This window comes from Penaeus vannamei, chromosome 34 (assembly GCF_042767895.1).
Source record: "Penaeus vannamei isolate JL-2024 chromosome 34, ASM4276789v1, whole genome shotgun sequence".
Lineage (NCBI taxonomy): Eukaryota > Metazoa > Arthropoda > Malacostraca > Decapoda > Penaeidae > Penaeus > Penaeus vannamei.
In genome coordinates, this window is record NC_091582.1 from 28011014 (window position 1) to 28026013 (window position 15000).

The 15000-nt window shown below is 41.5% G+C and overlaps 1 protein-coding gene across 5 annotated transcripts in view; it reads right to left on the reverse strand.

The window, feature by feature from the left end:
* LOC113826277 (frizzled-5) overlaps positions 1 to 15000 on the reverse strand; it is a 135710-nt gene that overhangs the window by 67155 nt on the left and 53555 nt on the right. For 2 of the 5 annotated variants that reach the window (XM_070113660.1, XM_070113659.1), the window contains exon 2: positions 5889 to 5951. The exons of 2 other annotated variants lie outside the window; for them this stretch is intronic. The gene's annotated coding sequence lies outside the window, so the exon portion shown is untranslated. The remainder of the gene's footprint in view (positions 1 to 5888; positions 5952 to 15000) is intronic. One more of the 5 variants, XM_070113658.1, reaches the window with a different exon arrangement.

Consider the following 15000-nt stretch of genomic DNA (forward strand, 5'->3'; position numbering starts at 1 on the left):
TTCTTTCCCTTTTCTCTTCCTCTCTCTTCCCCTTTCTCTTCCCCTCCCTTTCCCCCTTTCCTTCCCTCTCTCTCTCTTTCTCTCCCTCTTCCCTCTATCTCTTTCCCTCCTTTCCCTTTCCCTTCCCTCCCTCATCCCTCTTTCTCTTTCCCTCCTTTTCCTTTTCCCTTTCCTCTTTTCCTTTTCCCTTCCCTCCCTCTTCCCTCTTTCTCTTTCCCTCCCTCTTCCCTCTTTCTCTTTCCCTCCCTCTTCCCTCTTTCTCTTTCCGTTTTCCCTTCCCTATTTTCCTTTTCCCTTCCCTTCCCTCTTTCCCTTTCATCTTCTATTTTGTCCTTCTCTTCACTTTTCTTGTACCCTTCTTTTGCCCTTCCCATCTTCTCCCTTTCGCTACACTTTAGTTTTATCATTTTCTTTATTCTTTTCCCTTCCCTTCTCTGCTCCTGTTGTCTCCCCTCTTCTTATCACCCCTACATCGTCCCTTGTCTCCTTTCACCCCCTCTTCCCCTCTCCTTCCCCTTCACCCTAGCACCCTTCTCATTCCTCTTGTCCCCTTCCCCTTTCGTTCACACCCTCTTCCTCTTCCTCTTTCTCTTCCTCCTCTTCTTCTTCCCACTCCTACTCTTCCTCTTTCTCCTCCCTCCTCCCCCTCTTTCTCTTCCCTCTTCCTCCTCCCTCTCTTTCACTTCCTCTTCCTCTTCCCCCTCCCACTCCTCCTATTCCTCTTCCTCTTTCTCCTACCCCTACCCCTCCACTTCTTCTTCCTCCTCCCCTCCTCCTCCTCTTCCACCTCTCCCTCCTCTTCGTCCTCTCCCTCCTCTTCCTCCTCCCCCTCCTCCCCCTCCTCTTCCTCCTCTCCCTCCTCCTCCTCCAATTCTTCTCTCTCCTCTTCCTCCTCCCTCTCCTCTTCCTCCTCCTCTTCCTTCCTCCTCCTCCTCTTCCTAATCTCCCTCCCCCTCCTCAACATCCTCTCTCTCCTCTCTTCCTCCTCCCCCTCCTCTTCCTCCTCCCTCCTCCTCCTCCACTTCCTCCCCTCCTCTTCCTCCTCCCCCTCCTCTTCCTTCTCTCCCTTCCCCTCCTCCTCATCCTCTTCCCCTTCCCCTCCCTCCCCCTTCTCTTCTTCCTCCCCTCCCACTCCTCCTCTTCCTCCTTCCCCCTCCCACTCCTCCTCCCTCCCCCTCCTCCCCTTCCTCTCTCTCTTCTTCCTCCTCCCCCTTTCGCCGCTGAGATGGTTATCAACGGAATAATTAACCTGGATATTGATTTTTGTCATCGGTCTGTTTTGAGTCACCGGCCAGACATGACTTATTCACGGGCTCCTGGATTTCCTTTTCTACTTTTCCCCCCTTCCTCCCTCCTCCCATCTTTCTCTTTTCCCTCTCTCTTCCCCTTTTCTCTCCTCGTCCTTCTTGACCTTTCCTTCCCTCTCTCTCTTTCCCTCTTTCTTTCCCTATCCCTTCCCTCTCCTCTCTATCTCTTTCCCTCCCTCTTTCCTTTTCCCTTCCCTCCCTCTTCCCCCTTTCTTCTCCTTCTCTTCTTCTTCCTTCTTCTTTTCGTTCTTCCTTTCATCTCTTCTTTTCTGGTTCTCTTCTACTCCCCTCCTCCTCCCTCTCTCCCTTCTCCCCTGTTTTCTCCTCTCTCCATTCTCCCCTCTTTCTCCTCCTCTCCTCTCCCTCCTTTCTCCTCGTCCCTCTCCCCTCTTCTCCTCCCTCCCCCTCTCCCATCCCCCCCCTTTCTCCTCCCCCTTCCCCTCTTCTCCCCCATCTCCCGTCTTTCTCCTCATCCTCCCCTCTCCCATCTCCCCCCTTTCTCCTCCCCTTCTCCCGTCTTTCTCCTCCTCCTCTTCCCCTCGCCCCCTCCCCTCTCCCCTCCCCCCTTTCTCCTCCCCTTCTCCCGTCTTTCTCCTCCTCCTCTTCCCCTCGCCCCCTCCCCTCTCCCATCTCCCCTCTTTCTCCTCCCCTTCTCCCGTCTTTCTCCTCCTCCTCTTCCCCTCGCCCCCTCCCCTCTCCCATCTCCCCCCTTTCTCCTCCCCTTCTCCCGTCTTTCTCCTCCTCCTCTTCCCCTCGCCCCCTCCCCTCTCCCCTCCCTCTCGGCCAACACACGCGCATTAATCCCATATCAGATTAATCCGAATCCATAATTTCATTTCAAACTGAAGTGTATTGCAGGGGAGACGAAAGAGGAATAGGGAAGGGGAAGGAAAGGAGAGGAAGAAGGGGAGAAAGGAGGAAGAAGGGAAGAGAGGGGAAATAATTTACTGATAGGAAGGAGGATAGGGAGATAGGATGAAGAGGGGAAAGAGGAATAGGGAAGGGGGAGGAAAGGAGAGGAAGAAAGGGAGAAAGGAGGAAGAAGGGAAGAGAGAGGAAATAATTTACTGATAGGAAAGAGGATAGGGAGACAGGATGAAGAGGGAGATGGAGGAGAAGGCGGAAGAGGAGGAGAAAGTAAGGGAAGATAAATCGTAATGAGAGACAATTTGGAGGAAATTAACGAGAAAGAGAAATAGAGAAAAAGGTTAAAAGAAAAGGGTAAAGAATGTAAAAAGGAAGGGAAGAATATAAATGATACGAAAGGAGAAAGAAAGAAAGAAGAAAAAAATGGCATATTATAGGGAGGGATAGAGAAGGGTTAGGGAAGGAGAGAAAGAAACGATAAAGAAGAGGGAAGGGGAGGAAAATAAAGATTGGATGAAAGACAGAAAAAGGTGGAATAAATGAGAAGGTGGAAGAGAAGAAGGAGGAGAAGAAATATTAGAAGGAAACGAAGAATGGACAGGAAGACGGAAGAATGAAGGAGAAAAGAAGAAAGATAAAGACGAGAAAGAAGAGGCACAATACAAAATTACAGATAAAGATACAGAAGAAGAAGACGAAGAAAGTCAAAGATTAAACGAAGATTTGAAGAAAAGGAGAATGGAGAGGGGATGGGGAAAATGGAGGGGAAGGAAGTCGACGAAAGACAAAAAAGGAAGCAGAAGAGAAGATAATAATCAAGACTATAGACATGGAAAACAAGAGAGAAAACAGGAATGTAGATAGATAGAGGAAGGAAGGAGTATGTATAAAAGAGATAAAGAAGAGATGAAAGAAGAGAAGGAGAAACAAGAACAAAAAGGAGTCAACGAAAGAAGATGAAGGAAATATACAACAGATAAGAGAAAATAGAAAGAACAGAGACGACAAAAATACATCAGGAAAAAGGAAAATAGAAGGGAAAACAAAGAGAAAGATCATAACTAAAACAGAGATAAGAACGAGAGAAAAGGAAAGAAAAAAAAACACAAGAAATTAAGAAGCAGTAGATGACGAAAACCAGAAAGAAATAAGAAGATTAAAAGAAAATAAAACGACAGAGAGAAGACAGAAGACGAAGGAAATAGACAATAAAGAAAAGAATATTAAAGACAGGACCATAAAGCCAATATCACGGTTGGCGGATTGAGAAGAGGATTAAGAAGCAGATAAATTGAATTACTGAAGAGAGAAAGAGAGGAGAGGGAGAGAGGGTGAGGGGCGGAGAGGGGAAGGGGAGAGAAGGGAAGGGGGAGGGGAGGGAGAGGAAGAGGGAGAGGGAGAGGGAGAGGGAAAGAGAAAGAAAGAGAGGGAGAGAGAAAGAAAGAGAGGGAGAGGGAGAGAGAGAGAGAGAGAGAGAGAGAGAGAGAGAGAGAGAGAGAGAGAGAGAGAGAGAGAGACAAAGAGAGATAGAGAGAAAAAGCTTGAGAAAGACAAAGACAAAGAGAAAGAGAGAAAGATCGTGAAAGAGAGAGAGAAAGAGAGAAAGAAAGATCGAGAAAGAGAAAGAGAAAGATCGAGAAAAAACAAGAAATAGATGAAACAGAGACGCAACAGAGGAATCAAGCAGAGAAGCGAAGGAGGGAAATTGAACTGACGAAAAGGAAAAACTACGAAATGGCTAAAGGACAGAAGAGGGGAAGGGGAAGAGGGGAAATCGAGAACGGAGGAAAGTGGAAGAACGAACGGGGAAAAAAAAGACAAAAGAAGAAAAAAAAGCGAATGATGAGAGGAAGGGGGACAGAATGAACGAGAGATGGAAAGGGAGAGAAGAAGGAAATGAAAAAAAGAAAAGAAAAGAAAAGAAAGAAAGAAAAAAAAGAATAAATGAGAATCAGAGGGGGACGAAATAGATAAACAGAATAAGAAATGACAGATAGAAATAAATGCATGTGGAGAGAGAGGATGATACAAGAATGAATGATTATAAAAAGAAATGAAAGAAAGAAGGAAATTATTAAGTAAAAGATATAAAGAAAGGAAGGAAGGAAGTAATAAAGTATAAGACAAAAGGAAGAAATAAAAGAAGGAGTAAAAGAAAGAAGGGAAGCAGTGAAAAAATAAAGAAAATGATAGAAAAAAAGATGAATGAGAGAAAGAGGGAAAGGGGGAATAAGAGAAAGAGAAGATACATAAAGAATGATAAAGGAGAAGGGGAAGAGGAGCTAGAAAACAGAGAAACAAAAGAAGCGAAGAAAGGGAAGAGAAAGAATAAAAGAGAGAGATAGAGGGTTAGGAAAGAAGTATTCAAGAAAACAGATAAAAAATAGATAAAAAAGATGTATAAAGGATAAAAGGAAGAAATAAATAAAGGAAAAGGATGAAAGACAACGAAAGGGAAAAGAATGGAGAAAGACAGAGAGATATAAAATAGGATTGGAGCGAAAGAAAATGAAAAAAGAAAAACAGATGGAGAGAAAGAAAGATAGATAGATATATAAACAAACAGACAGACACACACACAGATAGATAGATAGATAGATAGGCAAACAGACAGACAGATACAAAGATAGATATATAGAAAAATAGAGAGATAGATCGATAAAGAGAGAGACAGACAGATAGATAAATAGACAGAGCGACAAACAGACAGACAGACAGATATATAAATAGAGAGACAGACAGATAGCCCGAAGTATATATAGATAGACACATACACAGACAGACAGATAGATAAACAGACAGGCCGACAGATAAGACGAAATAAGAAATCGATATAATAAAAAGAGAAAGAAAGATCGAGAACGGAAACGACAAAGAAACAAAAGGGAAAGGAAGAGAAGAGATAAAAGAAGTAAAGAAGAAAGGGCATAGAAGAAATAGACACAGATAGACAGAGTGAAAAGAGAGAGAGGAAGGGAAAGGGTACCAGGAACCCGGACTATAAGCGCCGGTATCACCCAACTTCGAGAGCCGTCGTCGAGGGGAGGCACTAATAACATGGAGTCTGAATGTACTTTTAGGCAGTTGGATCCCATATTTTTGCTTCTCGTTATGGCTCTTTTTTTTATTTTTTTTGCATTCATTTATTTATTCATTTTTGTGTTTGTGTTGCGTTTGATTTTGTTTTTGTTTTTTTAATGTATAATTGTGTGGTTGATTGAATATTTTCGAGTTGTGTTATTTTTTTTATTTTGTGTATTTGAAATATGCCGTTGACATATATCTCATATGTTTGTGGTCAGGACAATAAAGATATTAAACATATCTATAAAAGAAAAGACGATAATAGAACGGTGAAAATAACACACTTTAAGAAAGGAGAGAGAGAGAGAAAGAGATAGATAAATAGATAGATAGATAGATAGATAGATAGATAGATAGATAGAGAGAGAGAGAGAGAGAGAGTAAGAGAGAGAGAGAGAGAAGGAGAGAAGGAGAGAGAAAGAGAGAGAGAGAGAGAGAGAGAGAGAGAGAGAGAGAGAGAGAGAAAGAGAGAGAGAGAAAGAGAGAAGGAGAGAGAGAGAGAGAGAGAGAGAGAGAGATAGAGAGAGAGAGAGAAAGGAGACAAAAAGGCATAAAGCAAGAAACAAAGAGAAAAACCCTGATATAAATATGCGTTTCAAAATCTGTTGAAATATAATGTTATGATCATACTATGAATTATAATGTATCAAAACTTACGCCTGTCTGTTCAGCCAGCTTACAGCAATTTTATATCTGCAATAACAATTCTATATTAATGATTTTATATTATTATTTATCATTGTTATAATCACCATCACCATTGTTTTTTTTCATTATTCGATTTATCACCATGATTATTATCATACTATCATCATTAATATCATTGCTATTGTAATTATTATCACAATCACTATTATCATTATCATTGTCATTATTATCACTTATCATTATCATCATATTCATTATTATCATTATCATTAACATAACTATTATCATCACACTATTATCAAAAGCATTATTGATATTTCCATCATCATGATTATTTTCATTACCATCATTATCATCATTTTTGTTTTCTTACCATTTAAAATGAAATTCTTAGCTAAATTAGGACCAGAAATAGTAATTGGATTTATTGGAATATTGAGGACACGAAGGGAATATAAAGTGTAATTATTTTTATCTTATTTTATTTTTTTAAATCCTTGAATTTTTTATTTGGATCATTATGTAATACAGTTCTAGTCTGTTGTTATTATTGATTGTGTGGTTGTTGTCTTTGTAATGGAAAATGTATGCTTAATTCATCTAATTACATTATAATAGATTCATCATTTCCTTCTAGACTCGAAAAAGAATAACGTAATCTTTACAACATGACCAAACCAGATGACTAAATTTTCACAAGTTTTAACCCACGATAATTAATAATCATAATAAAAAAAGGCCCGAAATTAAATCCACCTCAGTAATGAAAGTGTGTTCGTAAGAATGCCTCGTCACGCATGGCATCCCAGAGGCAAGGAATAGCAATCTGCAGAAATCTATTCATGAGGCGAGAAATTTTTTTTTTTTTTTTTTTTTTTGGGGGGGGGCTCTGACGTCACGCACTGGACAGCTGATGGCGATGTTGGGCGAATTTTGTTTAGTTCGCGATGTTTGTTCACTTATCTGTCTATCTATTTATCTATCTGTCTCTACAAACACACACACACACACACACACACACACACACATACACACACACACACAAACACATGGCATACATATGTATCTATACGTATAGAGCATGTATATCCGCATTTATTTATATGCATGTGTAAGTATAAGTATGTATGTGTGTGTGTATGTGTATACGTGTATGTGTGTGTGTGTGTGTGTGTATGTATGTAGGAGGCGTAAGTGGTGCAACAAGAACTCTATTCATATGTTGTTTTGAGGATTTGCTCTAAATTTAATACATTCATTGGCTTGAAAGACTTCCTCTTTTATGAATTCATTTATTATTAATTTTCATCCACTTTCCTTTTCTCTCCCCCTCCCTCCCCTTTTCTCTCCCTCTCCCTCTCTTTCCTTTTTTCTGTCTCTGTCTTTGTCTCCCCGCCCCCTCTCTCTCTGTATCTGTCTCTCTCTCTCCCTCTCTCTCTCTCTCCCATTCTCTCTCTCTCTCTCTCTCTCTCTCTCTCTCTCTCTCTGTCTCTCTCTCTCTCTCTCTCTCTCTCTCTCTCTCTCTCTCTCTCTCTCTCTCTCTCTCTCTCGTTTTGTCTCTCTGTCTCTCTCTCTTTCCCTTTTTCTTCTAAGAGAGAAGACTCTTTCTTATCCACTTCCTTATCTGATATCTATATACCACTCCTTATCTACCTTGTCTCTTTATCGCATTATCCGCCCATGCATTGGTCTGACTGTCTATTTAATTATGTCCTTTAAGAATGTATATAATCAAAATGTTTGATAAATATGGGGAAGAGAAATAGAGAAAAATAAAAAAAATAAAAAACAAAGAGAAAGAGAGAATGAAAGTAAAGAGTGGGAGAAACGGAAGAGAAAGAGTCGGAAAAAATGAATAAATAAAGAATAAAAAAATCAAATAAAAAATATAACAAAGACGAAAAGAGAATGAAAGTAAATATAAAGGAGACGAGAAGAAGAAGCAACAACAACAATAGAAAGAAAGAGAAAAGGAAAAAGAACAAAGGGACATGACGAATCCATATATTGAGTATCTCCCACTGTCATGTCATTAATAAAATTCTTCCCTTCTAATGACTTCAATACTGATTAATTGTGGACTGATTTTATATAACCTTTTTATGGGTTTGCGGCGAGAGAAAGGGAGGAAGCGAGAGAGAGATAAAAGGGTAGAAGACATGGTATTAATTAATGGTAATTCTTGTGTAAAAGAGCGACAGAGAGAGAGAGAGTGAGTGTGTGTGTGTGTGTGTGTGTGTGTGTGTGTGTGTGTGTGTGTGTGTGTGTGTGTGTGTGTGTGTGTGTGTGTGTGTGTGTGTGTGAGAGAGAGAGAGAGAGAGAGAGAGTAAGAGAGAGAGACGAGAGGTAGAGAGAGAGAGAGAGAGCAAAAAAGTGTGAGAGTAAGAGAGAGAGAGAGAGAGAGAGAGAGAGAGAGAGAGAGAGAGAGAGAGAGAGAGAGAGAGAGAGAGAGAGAGAGAGAGAGAGAGAGAGAGAGAAGAGAGAAAGAGAGAGAGAGAGAGAGAGAGAGAAAGAGAGAGAGAGAGAGCGAGAGAAGAGAGGAAGAGAGAGAGAGAGAGAGAGAGAGAGAAAGAGAAAGAGAGAGAGAGAGATAGAGAGAGAGAGAGAGAGACAGACGAGAGAGAGAGAGAGAGAGAGATAGATAGAGAGAGAGAGGAAAAGAACACATGAAGTGAACAAAGGAAAGGTCAGAAAATAAAAACCGAATACGAAAAAAAGTTAATGAAATCGTCCCCATTTCTTAGCCCCCCCTCCCCCCCTCACCTACCCCCCCCCCTTCAAAAAAAGAAAAAGAAAAAATCCCACTTTTCGTCCTTCAAAGTAATCACATATTAGAATTGAAGGAAACCCATTAAGGAACGTGTCACCTGACCTCACGTCAAAGGGAAAACAGCAGGTCATATGCTAATTAGGAAAAGAGGGAGAGAGGAAGAAAGGAATGGAAGAGACAGAGAAAGAAAGAGAGAGGCGAGATGGCTATCATTTTTCATAATTAATTCAATAGTAATCTGTTTATCATCATTGTTATTCTCCTATCATCATCGGAATTATCATTCAGATAGTTAGATCAAATAGATAGATAGTAGATAGATAGACGTATACATATACGGAAAGGCAGATAATTGTTTTATCTTTAGTTAATTTTCTGTTTCTAGTATTAACAGACTTCCATCCCATCCTTTCCAAATTTCTTCACCTCCTATTCATATATTTTTGCATATTCGATGTGTTTTTTGTTATTCTTTAATTAAACAACGATCATCTAATACTTTTTCAATAGATATTTTCCCTTTCATATTTGGCCCAAGTCGTATCTCTTTCTATCTCTCTTCTTTCGATTTCCATAATGATTTTCATTTCAATATTTTCATATTTTGTATTTCTACCTAAAGTTCCCAAACTATCATACAGAAAAATATGAAACAGCGCTGCCACGCGTACGATAATTGCCTCGTAGTATCATATTTCCTCTGTTACTCTTGTCTGATCGTAAGTTGCGGTAGAGCGGCACATTACGATCGAGAAAACCTCTCATTTGCGTCACACAGAGGAAGATAAATTAATATAAAACGCATGGAAGGGGTTTCGAAAACATTTTCCCGCCATTATCGTGTCGGAGGGCGGAGTTAGGGCTGCGAGTTCCCAAAGGGGTCGGTAATTCTATTATTAATCGGCTAGTTCAAAAATAGGTCTTCGTGGTTGCTTTCTCGTTTTTCGGAGGGAGATTTCGCCGCGATAGGGAAAGCGACCGAAGGAAAATAAGATAGGCGGAGAAAATTGATTTTGGTTATTATGATTATTACATTTCTGGCGACTTTTTTTTCCTAACCGGTTCGTGATTGGTTGATTTCCTAGTAAGGTGGGCGGGGCATGATGACGTCAGAAATCGAATCACGACTCGAATTCCACAGAATGAAAATAAACAATGAACGAAAACCAAAAATAAACACAATGAAACATGATAACCAGCAGAAATATATATCCAGCAAAATTCTGCTTTCCAAAGGACTGTTAAACTTTCGACGAGTTGGTCATATGCGATCAAAAAGGGACGAAAGTTAAACAGAACTTCGATTTCAATTTGTTGATCATGTTAGGCCGAATTCTCGTAAGTTCTTTGGTAATCTTGCATAATGTGACTGAAAAAGGAGAAAGTTGACACATTTGCGTGTATTCGCTTATTGGATTATTATTTACGACAAAAACAACGAAGAAGCAAAACCAGAAAGAGAGAGAAAATGAATAAGCATCCTGAATCAAAATAGGCAAAAGAAAAGAAAGAAAGAGAGAGAGAGAGAGAAAGGGAGGAGGGAGAGAGGCGAAAAAGATATATAGATTGATAGAGTGAGAGAGAGGGAAGGGGGAGAGAGACGAAAAAGATATATATATATATATATATATATATATATATATATATACATATACATACATATATATAAATATATATATACATATACAGATGTATATATACATGTATATTATATATATATATATATATATATATATATATATATATATATATATATATATATATATATATATATATATGTAAGTATGTATATATGTATATGTATATATATATGTATGTATATATATGCATATATATGTATGTATGTATATATATATATATATATATATATATATATATATATATATATATATATATATAGAGAGAGAGAGAGAGAGAGAGAGAGAGAGAGAGAGAGAGAGAGAGACGATAAAGAAAGAGAGACGATAAAGAGAGATAAATAGATAGATAGAGAGTGAAAGAGAGAGAGAGAGAGAGAGCGAAGGAACGATCTGGGGGTTTCCCTGCTCAATGATTCACAAAGATGCAATATTAATGGCCGCCGGAGAATGCCCACCGCGGGAACAAGGCCTGTGGGTCGCGGGCACAAGGAAAACCGCCATTGAGAGAGCGCGGGTATTTAAGAACCTTAATTGGCTTATTCATTTATTCTCCCTTTTCCTTTATTCATGATCTTTTCTTTATATCATAAAAATATACTAGAGATGAAAATGGTCGTCATTGTTATTATCATATATTATTTTATCGTAATTGTATGAATATATGAAAAAAAATATATAGTCTCTCGTGGCTGAAGCTATTTTAATTATTATCATTCTCATAACACTAATGACTGCGATTATTGATAATGGTTCTTGATTTGTAATATTCAATATCTTGCTAATGATAATTGTCGATGATAATGACACTAATGAATGAAATAGTGATTCCGCAAATTTAATATCTGTATTATTAGTAATATCATAATTACTGCAATCCTTATTTTTGGTGTTATTGTTTTATTGGTGATTTAATTAATAAATGTATTTTCATCATCGTTGTCATTATCATTAGTATCATTATTACCATTATGGTTGTCACAAATATTATTATTATCATTGTTTTTTTATCATTATTTGAAAACGAGAGAGACAGAAATAGAGAGAGAGAGAGAGAGAGAGAGAGAGAGAGAGAGAGAGAGAGAGAGAGAGAGAGAGAGAGAGAGAGAGAGAGAGTGAGAGAGAGAGATAGAGAGACAGACAAACAAACAGAGAGGAGAGATAAAAAAAAGAAAAGAAAAGAAGAAACAAACAAAGAGAAAAGAAGAGCGAAAAAGAGAAAGAAAGCGAAAAAAAGAGAGAAAGAGAGAGAGCGACAGACGGCAGCCAGAGTCTCGCATTCGTCGAGTCCCAATCAATATTCACAACAGCATTTCCAATCAATTGTGAAGAGCTGGACAAACAACAAAAGCAATTTTCATTAATCAATATGAGGAGCGATTTTGCTAAATCCCCTCTTACCACCCCCTCCCCCCCTCCCCCCCTCCTGTCCCCCTTTAAGCGAAATCAATATTTAAAATAGTCCGTTTTCCCCTCCCACTCCCCCTCCCCCTCCCTCCCCCCTTCCACGCCCTCACACCGTCCTCATCCTCTCCCTTCACACACACACACGCCTCCCCCTCCCCCTTCCTTCCCTCCTCCTCCCCTCCTCCCATCAAGTACACCTTCTCCACCCTCCTCCCTCCTTTCACACACACCTCCCCCTCCCCTCCCCCCATCAAACGCACCTTCCCCCTCCCCCTTCCTTCACAGACACATCCTCTTCCCCTCCCTCCCTCCCCCTCCCCCTCCCATCAAAGCGCACTCCACCCGTTTCCACTCCCTCATACCTATGCCCTCCCTCCCCCTCCCCTCCCTCTCTTTCCTTCCACCCCTATCTTCCCTGCAGACACGTACCGCCTCCCCCTTATTCCCACACACACTTCCCACTCCCTTTTCCGCACCGGATACCACTCCCCCCTCTCACTCCCCCTACATAACACTCCTCCCTACCTCTCCCTCAACCCCCATCTTCCTTTCCCTCTCTTCCCACATCTCTCTCTTCCTTCCTCTCCTCCTCTCCTCTCTCCTTCCTCTCTCTTTCTCTCCTTCCCCTTCTCTCTTTACCTCCCTCCATCCCCCTTCTCTCTCCCTCACTCCCCACCTCCCCTCCTTTCCCTCCTCCGGTCCTCTCTCTCCCTCCATCCCCCTTTCTCTCTCTCTCCATCCTCCCCCTTCCCTCCCTCCCTTCCGTCCACTCTTTCCTCCACTTCCCCCTTTCTCTCTCTCCTTCCTCTTCCCTCCCTCCCTGTCCTCTCTCTCTCTCTCTCCATCCCTCCCCCATTCTCTGTCTCTCCATCCTCCCCTCCCTCCCCCCCTTCCGTCCACTCTCTCCCTCCATCTCCTCCCTTTCTCTCTCTCCTTCCTCCCCCCCTTCCTCCCCTCCTCTCTCTCCCACCCTCCCGTCCTCTCTTACCCTCCACCTCATCCTTTCTCCTTCCCTCCCTCCTCTCCTCTCTCTCTCTCTCCATCCTCCTCCTTCCCTCCCTCCCTTCCCCTCTTTCCCTCCCCCTTTCTCTCTCTCTCCTTCCTCCTCCCCTCCTCTCTTACCCTCCACCTCCACCTCATCCTTTCTCTCTCTTCCCTCCCTCCTCTCCCCCCTCTCTCTCTCTCCCTCCCCGTCCCCTCTTACCCTCCACTCTCCCCCCCTTTCTCCTCCCCCTCTCTCTCTCTCCTTCCCTCCCCCTACCCATTCCTCTCTTTTAAGTCCCTAAGGTAACCCTGAAATACCTTATAAAAATGGAATTCGCGCTTGTCGTTTGTGTAGTTCGTGTTCAAAGGCAAAACTACCCTCCCTCCCCCTCCATGCTCCCTATATCCCCACCTCCATGCCCCCATATCCTCCTCCTCCTCCACCCTATCCCCGCTTTACTTCCCCCTCTCCCCCATACCCCTCCTCCCCACCCCCTTCCTTCCCCCTGTATCCCCTACCTCCTTCCCCTCATATCCCTCCCCTTCCCCCCACCCCTTTACTTCACCTCCCCCCCTTTCCCTCTTCTATTTCCATCTCCTCTACCTCCACCTTACCATATTCTTTTTTTGTTTTTGCTTTTTTCATTCATATTGCATATCGGGATATCTGGAGAGCCAATATATCGGATAAACCAGTCTTTCGGATAAAAAAAAAGCAAAAAAACAAAAAAACAAACAAAAGACGAGCGCAGTGTTGCTGGTGATGAAGGCAAGCAATGGCCGATTGATTATGACGTAGGCTTTGATCTCCCGCGCTTTTTTTTACTTCTGTTTTTTGTTTTGTTTTGTTTCGTCTTTCGTTTTTTGTTGTTGTTTTGGTGTTATCATATTTTTTTTTATTTGTTTTTGTTTTTTTATATCTCGTTTGGATTTTGTTTTTGGCGGTAATCCATTACGATAAGATTTTACTTTTTTTCTTTCTTTCTTTTCTCCGAACGTAGGAAAGGTATCTGCATATGTAAAAAATAAAAATGTAGATTGATTTTTCCTTTATATCTTTTATGGAAAAATCCAATGAAAAAATCCTTGAATAAATGAATACGTATATGTAAACAAATAATACCTTACGCCAGAATCCGCGCGGGAATCGATAACTCTTTTAAAAAACCTTTCGCAGTTCCTTTTTTTCTTCTCAAAAGGTCCTTTCTCTTTAATTTTTTACCCCTCATCTCTTTTTTAAATCATTATTATTCTTTGCCCTTCCTTTTTATCATCTCGTTTCTGTTATTAGCTTTCGTATTTCTCCAACACGCGCCAATTGACGAAATGAAATGGACGGTGGAATCGTGTGCGAGGGAATACCGACCTTCGATCTCCTGTGCTTAGAGGTCAATATCATGACCCTACATATTGGAGAGAGAGAAAAAAAGAAAGAGAAAGAGAGAGAGAGGAAGAAAAGGAGGAAAAAAAATATTTAAACAAAGGACTTAACGGATTCTTTGATCTTTGGGATTAGTCCAATTTAATTTCCTGGAGTCTCTGTCTTTCTGTTGTTTTTTTCCTTCGATCTTTCGTCCATCGAAAACGGGAGGAGGGGGAGGAAGGGAGTAGAGTAGAGGGAGGAGGGAGAGATGGCTGAGAGAGGAGGGAGGGAGGGAGGGAGGGAGGAGGGAGGAGGGAAATAGGGAGGAGGGAGGGAGGGAGGAGGGAGAGATAGCGGAGGGAAATAGGGAGGAGGGAGGAGAGAAGGAGGGTGATAAAGAGGATGGAGGAGATAAGGAGGGAGATTGGTAAGAATGAGGAGAGAAGGAGGGAGGAGGGAGAGGGGAAGAACAGAAGGTGAAGGAAGGAAGGAAGGAAGAAAGGAAGGGAAGAGTAAAGGGGGGAAGGAAGGAAAGAGGGACAAAAGGACGGACTTAAGGAAAGAAGGGAGAAGAGAGTCTCTGTCCTTCTGTCGTTTTTTTCTTCGACCTTTCCTCCAGCGAAAATGGGTGATAGCGGGGAGTGAAGAGAAGGAGAGGGAGAGAGACAGAGCGAGTGAAAGAGGGAAGGGAGAAAAAGAAAGCGAGTGAAGGAAGGAAGGGAGAGAAGGGAGGGCGAGTGAAGGAATGAATGAATGAAAGAAGGAAGGGAGGGAGGAAGGAAGTTAGGCATGAAGGGAGGAAGGATGGGAGGTAGGAAGGGGAGGAGGGAGGGAGGAGGTAAGGAGAGGAGAGCTGGAAAGATGAGGAAGAAGTAGAGGAATAAGAGACAGAGTGAAGGGAGAGACCGAGGGAGAAAATGAAAGGAAACAAAA